General features: G+C 39.7%; 1 protein-coding gene across 1 annotated transcript in view; it reads left to right on the plus strand.

The window, feature by feature from the left end:
* Positions 1–1205: 1205 nt before the first annotated feature.
* Positions 1206–15696, plus strand: part of FER (FER tyrosine kinase) — a 408129-nt gene continuing 393638 nt past the window's right edge. The window contains exon 1 of the mRNA XM_023212257.2: positions 1206–1272. The gene's annotated coding sequence lies outside the window, so the exon portion shown is untranslated. The remainder of the gene's footprint in view (positions 1273–15696) is intronic.

The following is a 15696-nucleotide window of genomic DNA, read 5'->3' on the forward strand; positions in this document are numbered from 1 at the left end:
TTTTGAGAGGGAGGGGAAATACGGCATTGACGCTATGTGGTTTAACCAATGCGAAAGATACACCGCCTTAAAAAGCCTACTACAGGAACATGGGAGGGTCACACCCTGAATAATGACGAATACCTATCCTACTGTTACTGATCACCTAGTAATAATCTTGTAGTTCACATTACTCATTTTTCACCAAATTCTTTTGGTGAAGGACGCTTCAGAAACGGCCATCACTGAAGAGCAGACCCGTTTGGGTTCTCCACGCATTCTAGACTCCCGAAGAGGTAAGAATTTATTATAGGGGGCTACTCCCAGGACCTGCTGTATGCTTTTAAACATCCATTACAATTCCAGCATTGAGTTTCTAACATTTTTAGGCAGGCTCAGGCACTGGGAGTACAGGATTGATTGAAAGACAGTTCCTGCCCTTAAGGGATTCAGAGTAAACTGGAGTTGCTGAAAACCATTCTAAAGCAATCCACGTTAATAACAGATGCAAGTAAAATGTGGGAACGTGCAGGAAAAAGTGACCAATTCTGAGGCTGAGAAGTGCCTATTTTAGGGGTGGGGGCCTCGCGGCCCTAAAGCGGCTTCCCTTCCTGGAGATTTCAGCTCTGCGGACCGTCCAGCGCCCTGCGGGCACACTTAACATTTTAATCACGCCTCCGCCCCCACTCTCCGAATTCCTTTCCGGCTGCCGACCCGCCGAGTAGTCCCTTCCAGGCGGCCTCAGCTTATCATCCCCGATCCGGCCACTTCCCGGCCACGGCCAGGCGAGCCTCCCAAAGTTTCCTGTGACGCCGTCGTCCGCCTCCGGCCTCATCTCACCCCGGCAGCCCAGGACACCGGCTAGGGAGGAGCAGGTTACCGAGGCGGGGAGAGCGGCACAAACGCGCACACTTCGGGACTCCACCCGGGCTGGTGAACGAGCCCAAAAGGCTGCGGCTGCAGCTCCGCGCCTCCACTCCCAGGGCCCGCAGCCCGGGTTAAGCGTGCGCCCACCCAGCCTAGGGCCCAAGTCCTGCCCCTTCGGGGCCCGGGCCAATCGGCCGCTCCCCGCCTCCTGGGAGGTAGTGGAGGAGGGGACTGAGGGCCTGGCGGCTGCGCCCGCCTTCCGCTCTTGCCCATTGGCTGAGGCCTCGAGGGTGCCCGGAGACCGGAGTGCAGCGGGATTGGTTGCAGAGGTTCGTGACAGTGGCTCCTATTGGCTGTGGCAGCCCCCGTGACGCGGGGTGGTGACTGGCTCCGGAGTCTGAGGGGCTCCGGCTTGTCAGGTTCTAGGTAGGTGCGTTTCGCGCCGCCGGCGGTAGGCGCTGTTGCCCGGGGCAACGCGGGGGAAGGGGGTAAGAGGAGGGAAGGCAAGCCTAGAGCGGGGGCAACAATCCCTGCCAGCAGAGGGGCACCCGGGATTCGGCCCGAGCGTTCGGGGCTGTGCCGAGGCTCTTCCTCCGCCCTCAGCCAGCGCCCCCGCCAACCCCCGTCCCTGGCTGCAGGGTCATCCGCCCATCCTCCCGCCTGCAGCGCAGCATTCCTGGTTGGGGCTTGGGCCGGGCTACACACCCAGCCCCACGAGGCCTGCCCCTCCCACCACCATCCTGGGACCCGAAGGCTGAGGGGGCGGGTGCCCGCGCGAACGGGCTGTGGCGGGCGCAGTGGCTCCGCCCCGTCGCGGAGTCTGGGGGCTGCTAGGCGTGAGGCGGGGTTGGGAGGGACTCTGGGCACCGCCCAATCTGGCCTGTACCCGCACCCCTTTTCTCTGCGGCACTCATCTCCTGGGCGCCGCCCTCCCGCTGGGGTGGCACCCTCAACCCCTGGTGTTCCCCCAATCCCTTCCTGCCTCTGGAGCCCCGCAGTCTCCCTTGACCCGCTGGGTCCTCCCCAGCTCTCCGCCTGTCACTTTCTCCCGCTTTTATCCCCTAACTCATCTTTCTCCTCCGGTCTTGGTCAGAGGCGTCCTCCAAGAGTCTACTTAAGAGATCTTAAATGTGAAGCTAGTGTTGTCGTTGGTAATTTCTGCTCTGTGGTCTCTTTGCCGGTTAGAATTGGGGAGATGTTTGGAGGCACCTTCAGGGGTCATCTTTCTGCCTTACAGTTTCCCTTAGCATCGACTTTCTGAATACGCTCATTGGGTTGTGTTGGTAGGGACAGGGTACTTCTTGCATAAATTGAGGACTTTACTGTGAGATGGGCACTTTGTACGTTTGTGATTTTGCCATCCACTGTAGTGCAATCCAAAATCTAATAATTTGTTAAGGCTGTTAGCCTTACATTTTTCCTTCGCCTTATGGTTAAAAAAAAGAAACTTTTTAACCTTTTTAATTCAGAAGTTGCGTATAATGGTGGTCTCACTATCACTGACATAAACTGCTGTAAAAGTGTACTGCCATTTTCCTTTTATCCAGATATTTCAAGATAATAAATTTCTCAGATGAAGTCACCATGTATAGAAGTGTAATGGAAAAATAATTAAGAGAATAGATCAAAACTATTTTAATGATTAAAGATTAGAAAATACTTTTCAATTCATATGTGGAATGAGAATAGGATTAAAAAAAACTATTGTAAAATCTATAGCGCAGTATTTGTAGTCCTGGTATATATACCTATGTTGCCTTTAAGAAGACATTTGTGAATAGCTGCAGGTTTGTCAGTCAGGAAGGCAGAGTGTATCTTTTTGTAGTCCAGGAAAGCTTTTCTGCTGGTACTTTTGAGCCAAGAGAATTATGCTTCCAAAGATGCTGGTAATATATTAAGAGAGTACATAGGCATACTTCTGTTTTCATCTTTGAAAGACCTTTGGTGAAGATCTGTTTCTCTTCTGCATTGATTGTTGATAGCATTAAATATACATCATCTAAAACTATATAGTGTCAAGTTGATGCAGCTTCTGCACTACTTCAAAGGTTGATGTCATTAGTTCAGAAGAAAGAATTCAGGTTTTGGTAGACAAATCACTTACATTTCATCTTTGATCTAGATGTTACTGTAACTCTGGACTGTGAACATTTCAAATTTACCAGTTTTTTCTCACCTATTTTACTATGAAAAATTTCAAACAATGCAGAAGAGTCGAGTTGAACCCACCACCTATGTATTTAGCAATAGCGATTTCAAGGCTACTGTTATACAGTAAACATTAAGGAATAGAGGAACTGAAATGATCAAGCTTAAAAAGCAGCATACGTGGCCGTGCGCAGTGGCTCATGCCTGTAATCCCAGCACTTTGGGAGGCCAAGGTGGGCAGATCACTTGAGGTCGGGAGTTGGAGACCAGTCTGACCAAAATGGAGAAACCCGGTCTCTAATAGAAATACAAAATTAGCCAGGCGTGGTGGCGCATGGCTGTAATCCCAGCTACTCGGGAGGCTGAGGCAGGAGAATCGCTTGAAACTGGGAGGTGGAGTTTGCCATAAGGGGAGATCACACCATTGCACTCCAGCCTAGGCAACAAGAGCGAAATTCCGTCTCAAAAAGACAGAAAAAAAACGAACAAAAAACCACAAAAAGCCCAGCATATGTATATACATGTGTATGTAGTATATAGTATATGTGTATATACACACCACCAAATTATAAGGTGCTTATTTTTGTTTGTAAGTGGGAATTGTACTTACTAAAACTATACTAACTTAATTACATGAGACTATTCAAAGCAATCTTGTGAGTGAGGTAGGAAGTCATCATCTTTGTAATTAAAGCCCAAATGAGTAAACTGCATTTTGGTAATCAGACAAAAGGAAATCTGATGAACTTGTTATACAAATAAAAGTTTTGCTTCAAAATTGGACTCCTGTGTAAACAGATTATAGTTTTGTACTTGATTTATAAATAAACATCTTTTGGAGGGAAGTCTAAGGGACTATCAGTTATGTAAAATTTGGTAACAAACTTGATAAATTGGGTCAATCTTATGTCTGTTCATTTGGAATAAGAATGTATTTTTGTAATAGAAAAAGCTTACAAATGTGAATTTGTTTTAGTAGAACTGCTTCATGGAGACTGAAGTAATTAGATTTAAGTCAGTATTTCAATAGGACTCAACTATCTTGGGTGTTGTCTCATGGTTCTGAGGAATATTTTGATACAAAACCTCAATTTATAGTAAAGGAGTAAGTGAAATGGGTATAAATTCACACATTTGTATATCTGATTTTTCTATACCTGGGAAATTCCTGCACACCTCTTTAAGTATTTGAATCTTGCTTTTTAGTTTTTGCATACCCTAAATCTGTTTTTCATACTTCCTTCATTCATATAGTAATTTCTTAAATATTAAGGGCTATGTCTCAGAATTTATAGATCTCTGGATTGCTTTATACTGTTTTTCCAGATTTCATTTGTCTTTGTTATGCTTATGTATGGTTAACCTATCATGCTATTGATAGACTAAAAAAAACAATTAGGTCACAGTTTTAGAACTTTAGTTGTAGATTCAGTAAATTCAGAAACAACTGGATTTTTTAAAATCAAGGCTCCAATTTTCCCTTCCCTCCCTGCCTCCTTCCTTTTTTTACTCCTTTTCTTTCCTATTTTTATTTGATTATAAATGTTAAATGCCTTACAATCGATTCAGAAAAGTATGGAGAAGAAAATGAAGTCACCCATCATTCTACCATAGTTAATGATTTGGAAACTAACAAACTTGGATTTCTTCTGTAACACTCTACCAATTATTGAGACTTTATGGTTTTCATTTCAGTGTATCTGCATTCACATCAAAATTTGTAAGAGTTCTTGAACTTGAGGCTGTTACCTTAAATTAGTAGAGGGCTCCTAGATCTGGGGGAAAAAAATGGAAAAGAATAAATAGAGGACAGATTAGAGTCAGAACAAAGGAATTACACCCAAGCAGTTACTTTTTCTTATTCTGTAAGTATAAATATTTTAGTTTACCATATAAAACTGCTGTATGGCTGACAAAATATGGGGCCATATTTTTTCTTTGGAATTCAAAATATCTAGGTAAAACGAAGTTTTCTTGGTTCTTTTCAATAAATATTTCAGATTTCTCCATTTTTGGAGGATATTACATAATTCAGCTTTAAAAAATTTAATGTCATGCATGATTTGTAATTATTTTTAAAATATTCATATCAGACAATTACTAATTTTTAGTCTATTCATCACCACCATTCATTATAAACTTGATATTGTCACTTTTTTTAGTAGGTATTAAAAGACTGGACATTTTATGTAGGTGTTCCTTGCTGGGTTGCAAAGTGTGGTGAAAAGAAGAGCCATTTATTTTAGAGTCAGATAATCTGGGAAAAGAAGAGCCATTTATTTTAGAGTCAGATAATCTCTTCTGTGGGATCTTGGACAAGTTATTTTATCTCTTTAAGTTATAATTTTCTCATCTATTCAATAGGGATAGTAAAATTGCTGCACTAGCTTGTTACATAGAAGAAATGAGGCAACGTAGGTAAGATGTAGGAAGTATTGAACTGACTTTAGGAAGTATTCAACTTCTGTATTCAGTTCTTTACATGATAACATTGATTTTATTTCTTCTCGTATTAATGTGTTTATTATACCATCCACAAAGTCCTTGTTTCAGACATAAGAAATTAAAATATAATGTACATTAAATTTACTTAAGTTGAATGACATTGGCATTTATACAAATAAAACAATTAGAAATATCTCAGATTAGCTGTTCTTTTTATAAATCTTATATTATTATATCTCAGTAGAAATAATTATAAATTTACGTTAAATGATTTTTAACCCCAAAATATCTCCAGTTTGTCTGGATTCCTGACTTATTTTTCTTTTTCCCTAGATGATCATGTGTTTTTGAATGGTTGCCCTAAATTCCTTTCATTTAAACCACAGGTATTAGCTACACGTTACTGTCTTAAATCTCTTAAGTAGTGCCCCTGCAAGCACATTTTCTCAATCTGTTTAAAATTTAAACTTTATTTTTAAATTTAATAATACCCTTATTTGTATATTAGTTGTGTCTTTTCCACCTCCTACTGAAACATATGATTATTTTTTAAGGAGCAGTATTTTACAGATATCCCTATTTTAGATTTGTGTGTTCTCTAAATATAGGGTTCCGATTCTTAAAGAACATACAGTTTAAATGGGCAGACCAGCCTATAGTTATTCTGTGTAGAGAAACAAGCACTGAACTGAGTTAGGAGTTGAACTAGAGTCCATATGGTCTCATCCAGCAGTAAAACAGATTTTTGTGATTCAAGTCAGTGTTTCTCATATTTTTTCCCATCCAGGTACAAGATATTTACATGTGTGACATATTCCACTGTGCAGTTTTCTAGCATGCAAGCTCTAATTCAGTCTCTCTCCTATTCAAGAAAGCATATTAGAATGCAGATGATTGAGAGTGACATCATTATGGGTATAAACTTGAATTTACTCTGATTTATTGCAGAAAGTGAGTCATTAAAAAATGTGGGTTGGGTGCAGTGGCTCATGCCTGTAATCACAGTACATTGGGAGGCTGAAACGAGAGGATCACTTGAGCCTAGAAGTTTGAGAACAGCCTAGGTAATATAATGAGACGCCACTCTACAAAAAAAATAAAAAAAGTTAGCCAGATGTGATGGCATGTGCTTGTACTACTACTAAGGAGGCTAAGGCAGGAGGATTCCTGGAGCCCAGGAGTTCAAGACTGCATTGAGCTATGATTGCAGCACTGTGCTTTGGCCTGAGCTATGATTGCAGCACTGTGCTTTGGTCCTTGTCCCAAAAAAAAAAAAAAAAAAGTCTAAGTATTGGTAGTAACAAATACTGAAGACATACCTTACAATTCTATAGTTGGGACCCAAGTTATTTCCACATTTTCCTGAAGTGAATGTCCCACTAGTTTTTCTTATCATTCTTATAATGCTACAGATGAAAATATTGTTACACAAATTTTATGTAATTAATAAGAGTCCTACATTTAAAAGTTAGAATAACTTAATATTTTAAAATATTTGGCTAACAGTACCTCAGTCTTTATTGTGACTGAAATAACACTAATTGTAGAAAACTGGAAATTAGTTTTCTAGTATAAATCATTTTACTTGCAAAAAGGCTATTTCTGTATTGGAACTTAAGGTTTTAGGAAAAGTGGAAACAGTACTAGAATTTTTATTTTCTAGGCACTTAGAATATAAAAATGCTCTTTGCAATGGCTCAGTCAGAAAAGTATCTTTGCATTACTATGAATAGAGCTTACTTTTAAATCAGTCATCCTATGTGGAAGTACCACATATAATATACAGTTCTAAGTGAAGACTTAGAAAAACTATGTTCAGTAGACCTTTGATATTTGCAAGTGGTATTTCTTGAAACCTTTGTGAATCTAGGATACAGCCACCTCCGTAAAGTGTAGTTAGATTTAGTGGAAAAGTTTAAGTGATCCCTTCAGACTCGTACAATCCTATAAGTAGGACTCGAGTCTTTAAAGCTATTAATTGTTTTGCTTCTAAAATGAAGACCAGACAACTTTGCATTACATTATTTGTTTACAGGCAAGGTTCTTATTCTTGCCCCTTTTGTCCTATAGTTTGCGGAATAGAAGAGCATTTCTGGCTTAATCACAAAGCTTCCTGCATTGTCACAAGGTTTAGTCCTTGGTCGCTCTAAGGCTTTTCTGTATGCTGCTGTTTCTTGGATGTTTTCTCCGTGGAGTTGAACACTTCTGTAGCATGTGTCCTTTCTACTCTCTGGATGTCTTCAGCTTGGGAGAATTTCCCGAGCTTCTGTGGATTGATGGGGCTCTCTTGTTAATTTCACATTATACAAAGAAAAGTGCATTTGACTCTTCTAGCAGTGTTCAGGGTTTTTTTTTGTTGTTGTTGTTGTTTTTTGAGACAGAGTTTTACTCTTCTTGCCCAGGCTGGAGTGCAATGGTGCAATCTCAGCTCACTGCAACCTCCACCTCCTGGGTTCAAGCGATTCTCCTGCCTCAGCCTCCTGAGTGACTAGGATTACAGGCATGCACCACCATGCCTGGCTCATTTTTTTGTATTTAGTAGAGATGGGGTTTCACCATGTTAGTCAGGCTTGTCATGAACTCCTGACCTCAGGTAATCCACCTGCCTCAGCCTCCCAAAGTGCTGGGATTACAGGCATGAGCCACAGTGGCTGACTGCAGTGTTCAGTTTTGATAACAAATGTGTCAGTAGCCACCCTAGCAGCTATACCACATCTTGTTTTATGAAAATATATGGTATCAGCTGGGCACTGTGGCTCACGCCTGTAATCCCAGCACTTTGGGAGGCCGAGGTGGGGGGATCATCTGAGGTCAGGAGTTTGAGACCAGTCTGGCCAACGCGGTGCAACCCTGTCTGTACTAAAAAAATACAAATATTAGCTGGGTGTGGTGGTGCGCACCCGTAATCCTAGCTACTTGGGAGGCTGAGGTGGGAGAATTGCTTGAACCTGGGAGGTGGAGGTTGCAGTGAGATGAGACCGTGCCATTGCACTCCATCCTGGGCAACAAGAGTGAAAAACTCCATCTCAAAAAAAAAAGTAATAATAATAAATTTTAAAAAAAGAAAATATACAGTGTCTTGACTTTCTCTTGAATTTTTTTTAGAATTACATGCTTTCTATGTACTTTCTTATATAGGTTAACCATTATTTAAATTTTCACTAAGATTTTACAAACTTTGATTTACTAGGAGCAAAGGAAATATTTTCAGGTATCACCTTTTTTCTTTGTTTCAATATATAAGTGTGTGATGGACTTTCTAATATGGAAAATCCAGTCACTATCACATTTGCCATCCATTCTGAATCTACTCCAAATGTATATATTTGGCTAAGTACCATTACTTTGTGATGCCTGTTTACTTTTTATATATTTAATAAATTTGCTATAGTGGCGTAATTAAGGGGAACTAAATGATGTTGTTTCAGATAATTATTAATGATAAAAAATGGCAATAGGTAATTATAGGTCAATATAACTAATTAATATGATACTATATAATTATCTAGTTAATGATAGATCAGTATTTCAATTATAAGCATTTATGTTGGGGATGATGTATAAGAATCTTTAGGTAGATTTATATACAATAGAAACTTTTTACAAAGGAAGAAGCCAATTTCTTTCTCCTACACACACACACACACACACACATTTTTTTTTTTTTTTGAGACGGAGTCTCGCTCTGTTCCCCAGGCTGGAGTGCAGTGGCCGGATCTCAGCTCACTGCAAGCTCCGCCTCCCAGGTTTACGCCATTCTCCTGCCTCAGCCTCCCGAGTAGCTGGGACTACAGGCGCCCACCACCTCGCCCGGCTAGTTTTTTGTATTTTTTAGTAGAGACGGGGTTTCACAGTGTTAGCCAGGATGGTCTCGATCTCCTGACCTCGTGATCCGCCCGTCTCGGCCTCCCAAAGTGCTGGGATTACAGGCTTGAGCCACCGCGCCCGGCCCACACACACATTTTTTGTTTTGTTTTTATATAATTCTTTTTTCTCCCTTCCTCAACATTTTAACCTCTCAGGTAGAGATAGTTTCTGTCAATATAAGTCTTAAGTCTTTTAGTAAATTATATGGCTTCAGATACAATGGTGGTGGCACCAACATTTCTTTAGTGCCTGCTAAAAGTGCGATGCACTTTTGTACATTTCTTTTGAATTTATGAATTTGATGGCTTGCATGTTCTTTTTGTGATCTGGAACCAATTTTAGGTCATATCATTTATCCAAGGAGACCCAGTTATAAAATGATACTGAGATTTGAACTTGGGTGTTTCATACTTTAAACCTGAAATAAATGTGAATGGTAAAAGTCTAAATATAGTAAACTATTAATGGTCCTGGATTTAATAGAAGTTTCCGCTATTTGGGAGCGACTCTAAAGGTCTATGTTGAAATATTTGCAGTTTTGCTGAGATTACTTCCTCTTATTAGAAGCAAGACCCTAACATATTCATGCTCCTGGCTGTCTTGTGTCTATATTTTGCTTTGGCTTTGTTCTGTTTGAGATTGTCCTATGCTATAAATTATGTGAAGGTATAGAATGTTTCTTTTTAAAATAATTTCCTGATAAAGAAAGCCAGCTGCTAGAAGTGGAGAGAGAATAAAGAGGCCTGAGAAGGTGGTGGATCTTAGCTAGAAAACAGACATTTTTGAGTAAGTTTAACAATGGAATGTTGAATTTAGTGAGTCTTTGATCTTGATGCGAATCAATCCACCATGCCTTAGAGGTAAAAAAAAGTTAATTTGTGAAACATTTTCATTGAGTGTTCCAGCTCTGTCAAAAATTCTCATGGTCTTTAGACAGACTTCTTGAAAATGTCAGGAATCTTACATTCATAAATCCTGTCCTCCATCCCTTCTGTCCTACCCTCAACAATAATATTTGAAAGGAATTTGTTTATTAACAGCTACTACTTTCTAGAAGTTAATATAGTTCTGACAAATATCTTAAAATGTTAACATAAACAGCAGTGTCCTAACTTCTGGGATAATAGGGGTTTGCTTTTGTGACTATTTCACAATTAATCATAACAATATAGTAGCTAGACTTTGGTGGTTGCCTGTTTTAAGTTTCTGATTTCTTTTCTGTATTTTGGAGCCTGGTTTACCCTGTGTCTGGAACTGGCATTCTAAAATCTGAATGTCTTAGCTTGCTATTACATACAATAATATCATGGATTTTGAAAGAGGATGAAGATGGTGAACAGATAGGCATGCCCTTCAATCTACATTATAAAAAATAATGTAGAAATGTTCTATGCTAGACAAGAGGCAAACTGTTGCAGGAATGGGACAGAAAGCAGGAAGGCATGTGATTCTTCCATTTTCGATCTTTCTACAGATGTTACTAGAATACTCACCCCATGTAAGGATTTATCTTATAGCTACAGATAATTATAAAGCATAGAGAGGTTTTGGACTGTTTCCTTGAGAGGCAGTATGGTGTGGTGAAAAGAGCAAACCTACCTAGTGTTGAATCTGTGCTCCTAGTAATAGCTGTGTGAATTTAGACAAATAATTTAATTATAACTTTGGAATTTTTCAAGTTCAAACTAAGGATGACAATACTAGAATTTTCACTATTCTTCAGTTGCATGAGACCGAAACTCCACTCATACTTAAGGCACTGAAACTGGAAGTATATTCTCTTTAGGTACATATATACTCTCATGTAGGCCTTCTCCATGTGGAGCTCTGTGACGTTTCTTTCACTTGGGTTCAGGAAGCCAAACATAAAGACTTCTGTTATCCTTAGTTCTAGCAAAAGTTCCAGGATTGTGTCTCGTTGAATGATTCCAATCATTTCCCCATCCCTGATCCCGTGGTCACGGAGATGATGTATGATGATAGGCTGTATCTGGATTAGATGCTAACTACTGGAACTAGAAACAGAAAGTGTGGTCAGCTATGTCTAAACCCTTTGGCCTGAGAATCACAATGGTTAGACTCACTGGAGAAAAGAGAAGATACTGTGACCCTGGAAAGAGGAATTAGATGCTGGGTGAGCAAAACACATTTACTATAGTCCTCTAGTGTGCGTACATGTCCTCCCTTGTATACATGCCCTTGAAAAAAATGCCCTCACCTGTCGTGTAAATTTTTTGCTTATAACTTTCGATGCATTTGCCACTTGTCCCTTAATAAAAGAAGACAACTAAAATATTTAAATACTGCATCTAGCTTTAAGACTAGGATCTCTGGATAATTTCTTTAGTTCTGTTTGAACAGACTGTCTCAGGGTCTAGCAACTTGCAGTTGACCAGTATAATTAATAGTAATAAGGCCAGTATTCAGTGATAGAAGGAAAATAGCATGTGGACAGCAAAAACCGTTAATTGAGATCCTACTTCATCACTCTTAAGTTCTGCCTGCTGTAAAGTCCTGAACATGGACATAATTCAGGCAAGTGCTTAACCACTTTTTAACAAGGATCTTTCCCCCAGTTTCCAATACTTTGTTCTCATCTCTGTCTGAGACCTCATCAGAATGGCCTTTACTGTTCATATTTCTGCCAATATTCTGTTCATGGCAACACAGTCTTTTTCTAGCATTCATCTTCAGAACTGTTCTAGCTTCTACCCATTACCAAATTCCAGAGCTGCTTCCACATTTTTAGGTATTTGTTATAGCAACATGCCACTTCTCTGGTACCAGTTTCTGTCTTAGTCCATTTTGTGCTTCTATAACAGAATACCACAGACTGGGTAATTGAAAAATAATAGAAATTTATTCTCTCACAGTTCTGGAGGCTGGAAATTTCAAAGTCAAGGTGTAGACATCTCATGAGGGCCTTCTTGCTGTGTCCTCACATGGCAGAAAGCTGAAGGGCAAGAGAGGGATGAACTGTGTGTCCTCACACAGCAGAAGAGAATAAAACACATTCCTGCAAGCTCTTTTTGTACCAGCATTAATCCATTCATTAGGACTCCACCATCATGGTTTAGGTTTAGGTTTGAGACCTAAACACCTTCCAAAGGCCACACCTTCCAATACTATAACACTGGGGAAATTTTCAATACATGAATTATGGAGAGTACACATTCAAACTATAGCAACTGGAAGAGAGAAAAAGGGGAAACAGCCCACAGAGATAACTCGGCCATAATATAGGTATATTTCACTGGATAGATATGATAAGGATTTTTTGCCCTGGCAGTGGAATAAGATTTTTGCTTAGCCAATATGGCATAATGGATGTTGCATTAGCAGTCACAAAAACAACATTACTCTTGTACATCTCCATCAGAGTTTTTGGGTGACCAGGTGCATTGTTGATGATCAATACTATTTTGAAATCAATTTTTTATTTTTTTTTTCTTCTGAGCCGTAGGTCTGAACAATGGGCTTAAAATATTCAGTAAGCTGTGCTGTAAACAGATGTGCTATTATACAGGCTTTGTGTTTTCATTCCTAGAGCATGGGCAGAGTAGATTTAGTATCATTCTTATGGACTGTGCATATTTAGAATGGTCACTGAGCATTGGGTTCAGCTTAAAGTCACCAGCTGCATTAGCCCATAACAAGAGTCAGTCTGTCCTTTGAAGCTTTGAAGTCACGCATTAACTTTTTTTCTGTAGCTATGAAAGTCCTAGATGACATTTTCTTCCTATGTAAGGCTGTTTCATATACACTGAAAATCTTTAGTGTAGCCAGCTTCATCAGTGATCGTGGCTAGAGTTTTGGATAACTTACTGCAACTTCTCCATCAGCACTTGCTGCTTCACCTTGCACTTTTATGTTGAGGTAGCCTCTTTCCTTCAGCCTCATGAATCAAACTCTGCTAGTTTCAGAGTTGTCTTCTGAAGCTTCCTCACCTCACCCAGGCTTCATAGAATTGAAGACAGTTAAGGCCTTGTTCTGGATTAGGCCTTGGCTTAAGGGAATGTTGTGACTGGTTTAATCTATCTAGATTGCTAAAACTTTCTTTATTCAGCAATAAGGCGGTTTTGCTTTCTTGTCATTTGTGTGTTCACTGGAGGAGCACTTTTCATTGTCTTCAATAACTTTTCCTTTGCTTTTACAATTTGGGTGTTTGGTTCAAGAGGTTCAGCTTATTTTGGCTTTCAACATGCCTTCCTCACTAAGCTTAATTTAGCTTTTAATTTAAAATGAGGGATGTGCAACTATTCCTTTTCTTTGAACACTTACAGGCCTTTGAAGGGTTATTAATTGGCCTAACATCAAATTGTTGTGTCTCATGGAACAGGGAAGTCCAAGAGGAAGGAGAGGGAGTAGAGAATGGCTGGTTAATACAGTAGTCAAAACACACATAACACTTATCAGTTAAGTTCACCGTCATATATGTGTGGTTCTTGGTGCCCCAAAACAGTTAAGATAGTAGCGTCAAAGATCACTGATCACAGATGACCATAAAATATATAATAATAATGAAAAAGTTTGAAATATTGTATCACCAAATGTAACACAGAGACATGAAATGTGTATATGCTTTGGAAAAACGGTGCCAATAGAGTTGCTCAGCGCAGGATTATAATAGAACTTCAATTTGTAAAAAAGGGAATATTTATAAAGTGCAGAAAGTCGAAGTGCAGTAAAACAAGGTGTACTTGTCTAATTTATGAGGACAGCAATTTACCAGCTATTTTGCTTATTAAGGATTGCTGACTTCTTACCCTACAGTAGAGGGTTACCAAGTTTGCTTCATTTTCTATTATTGACTCAGTCTCACATTTTAGAAGTGGAACTTGTGTTACCTTATTTCTAGTATAATCATTTCTTTTCTTTTTTTTTTTTAAAGACAGAGTCTCCCTGTGCCACCCAGGCTGGAGTGCAGTGGCATGATCTCAGCTCACTGCAACCTTGGCCTCCCGGGTTCAAGTGATTCTCCTGCCTCAGCTTCCTGAGTAACTGGGACTACAGATGTGTGCCTCCACGCCTGGCTAATTTTTTTTTTTTTTTTGTATTTTTAATGGAGACAGGGTTTTACCATCTTGGTCAGTCTGGTCTCGACTCCTTACCTCAGGCAATCTGCCTGCCTTGTGGTATAAATTTTTATATTTGTTAGGCTTCTTTTGGATGCTAGTGACAGACCCCTATTTAAAAATTTAGTCCTTCCCGTCTTTATAAATGGCAGTTCCATCTTTGTTTTTGCCCTGACCCGAGTGTGAGCAAAGTTATCCTTGATTCTTTTTCTTTCATTCCTCAACTCAGACTTTCAGCATACTCTGTTTTCTTCAAAGAAATACCTATAATCTGACTGGCTCTCACCGTCCCTACTTCTGTCATCCTGGTTCAGCAACATCCTCCTTCTCCTTCTACCTGATTCCTAAAAATTCTCCCTGCTACTACTGTTGCTCTAAAAAAATAGCCTGTGTTACCCTTTTTAGACGTAAGAGATCATGTCTCTTCCTTGCTCAGAATCTTTCAGGGGTTTCCCACATAAAAGCTCAAGTCCTTAAAATGAGCTATAGTTTCATGGTCCTGCTTTCCTTCCTTCATGCAGGATCTTTCTCCGAACTAGTTCTTCTCTGAACTATAGTTTAAAATGGGCCATGGTTTTGTGGTTCTGTTCTCTCTCCCTCATGCGGGATCTTTTTACTATTTTCTCCACCATTCACTGCACACAGGCCTCCTTGTTTTTCCTTAGATAGATATTTTATACTTTCTGTTCTGTTCTGTCTGCTTAGAATGCTCTTCTCCCAGATAGTGGTTCCTGCAGCTAACCATATGACTAACTTCCTTATCTGCTTCAGGTCTTTGGTAAATGTTACTTATCTGTAAAGTCTTTAATCACTCAACATATATTTGAAATTGACTACTTCATACTTACCTTTTTCTGCTTTAAAAAATAGTGCTTATTACTACCTAACACTGTGTATTTTATTTACTTATTTTGTATTTTGTTTGTTTCCTCTCTCTAGAATACAGCTTCCATGAGGGCAAGAATTTTTACCTGTTATATAGGAAAACTCATGGCACACAGATAGCATAGTAGGCTTTCAGCAAATATTTGTTGAACGAATTAATAAATAAGAAAAAAAAATATGTTGCCTCATGTAACCATTAACTCTGAAACTCTGAAGGGACTGAGAATACCCTGTTTGCAAACAAGCAAGTTACCTTACCATACTTTTATATACGTACATTAATAGAAGAGCCCTAGGTCAGAGACTCGGGGGGTTTATTACAGCAAAAGCAGTGGCCAGAGAAATATCTTCGTGCTGATTCTCCCTGCCCCATCTCTGTGACAAAGCAATGTGATGAGGGCTAGATGTTTACCTACACATGCAGCAGATT

Source organism: Piliocolobus tephrosceles, chromosome 4, assembly GCF_002776525.5.
Source record: "Piliocolobus tephrosceles isolate RC106 chromosome 4, ASM277652v3, whole genome shotgun sequence".
Taxonomy (NCBI): domain Eukaryota; kingdom Metazoa; phylum Chordata; class Mammalia; order Primates; family Cercopithecidae; genus Piliocolobus; species Piliocolobus tephrosceles.